This window comes from Nannospalax galili, unplaced genomic scaffold, assembly GCF_000622305.1.
Source record: "Nannospalax galili isolate Female #2095 unplaced genomic scaffold, S.galili_v1.0 scaffold412, whole genome shotgun sequence".
In the NCBI taxonomy this organism is placed as follows: domain Eukaryota; kingdom Metazoa; phylum Chordata; class Mammalia; order Rodentia; family Spalacidae; genus Nannospalax; species Nannospalax galili.
In genome coordinates this window covers 284,319-286,212 of record NW_008331547.1, presented here as the reverse complement: position 1 = coordinate 286,212, position 1,894 = coordinate 284,319, and positions in this window count along the sequence as shown.

Below are 1,894 nucleotides of genomic sequence, written 5' to 3'. Positions count from 1 at the left end.
CGCTGACTTCAATTGCTTCAAATGTATATCTGGGACTAGTAGAGTTGGATCATATACTATCTCTATCTGTAGTTTTGAATGTGGGTATTCCATGTTGATTTCTTTTGTGGCTGATCCAGTTTGTATCCTCACTAGCAGATTGGGTTAGTGCTTCCTCATATCCTTACCAGAATTTTTTGTCTTTTGTTGTTTGTTAGTTTTCTTGATAATAGCTATTTTTGCTGGTGTAAAAGGGAATACAAAGCCATTTTAATTTAATTTGTATTTCCTTATCGTGTAAGAAGAGCAAAGACATTTAAAATACTGTGATGGCTAATCCTGGGTGTCAACTTGATTTGATCTGAGATTAACTGAAATGAAAGAGATCTTCTTGATTAGATCATCTAACTCCGAAAGACACACCCTAAATGTGGGCGTTACCTTCTGATGGCAGCCGGTATAAAAGACCAAGGGATAGGAGAACGCGGGGCTTTTTGTGGCTTGCCTTCTCTCTCGCTGGTGAGTTCGTCTTGCTGCTGTAGACTGAAGACTAGCTGATATTTTGGAATTTGTCAGACCTTCAGCACCAGATTGGGACTACTGAGACATCCAGCCTTGTGGATGGAGTGACTACAGATTCTCAGCCTCTGCTGTTTGTTTGTTTTCTTGATGATAGCTATTTTTGCTGGTGTAAAAGGGAATACAAAGCCATTTTAATTTAATTTGTATTTCCTTATTGTGTAAGAAGAGCAAAGACATTTAAAATACTGATTAGCCATTTACATTTCTTCTTTTGACAACTGTCTGCTAAATTCCTTTTCACATTTATTGATTTGATATTTTTTTTGCTGTTCAATTTTTAGAGTTCTTTATATATTGTCTATACTAATCACCAGTCAGATGTATGTAGCTGGCAAAGATTTTCTCCCATCCTGTAGGCTTTCTCTTCACTGTGCTGACTGATCCTTTGATGTGTATAAACTCTTTAATTTTCACATACCCCATTACCCTACTTTTTGGGATAGCAACATACTCTGTTGGAGTCCATTTGAGACACCCATCGCTGATACACATGTCCTGAATGGTTCTCCTTCATCAGCTTCTGAGTTTCTGGTCTTACATTAACACCTTTTACAGTTTTGAATCGATTTTTTTACTCCTGAAAGAAGAACGGTGAGTGCTCAGACACAACTATAGAACATTCACGAGTCACTGTAGCCATGCCAACTATCATTTCCTGTCTTTGGAGTTCCTTGTATTTGGCATTTATGCCTGTGATGTCCCACTGGGTTTGTCTTGTACCTGTTATGTCTGCACATCCCTTTTGTCTCAATAGTTTCTTTTAAGAAGTTTTCTGTCATCAACACTAATATGTTTGACCTTCCATTTTTAAAAATAATAAATGTATGATATAACTGTTTCAATCTTTCGTTGCTTTTATATTTATTTTCATTTTTGATAAATGTAACTACAGTTTTCTTCTGCATTTGGATACAGGGTTTTTCTAGTATTGTTTGTTGAAGAGATTCTTTTCTCAATTATATGTTTCTTGCAACTCTGTCTAAAACGTTGTTGTAGGAGTGCCCCGTTATTTCTGGTTTGTATTCTGTTTCGTTTGCCTACTTGTTTGCTTTTCTGCCAGCATCTTTTTTTAAAAGACAGTCATCCCTCTGTTAACCTGTCTATTTGATTATAATGATGCACAGCTTATTGCTCTTTTTTGTTCAGGATTATTTAGTTATTCAGAGCCCTTTATTAGGACTCTGTCCATTAGAATTTTAAGGTTGATTTTCTTATTCCAGGAAGATTGTCATTAGTGTTTTTATGGGGATGACTTGAAGCTGTCATTCATTTTGGGTGATGCAGATATTTTCGTAGTTTTATTTCTTTCAATCCATGAGCTGGGAGTCCATCT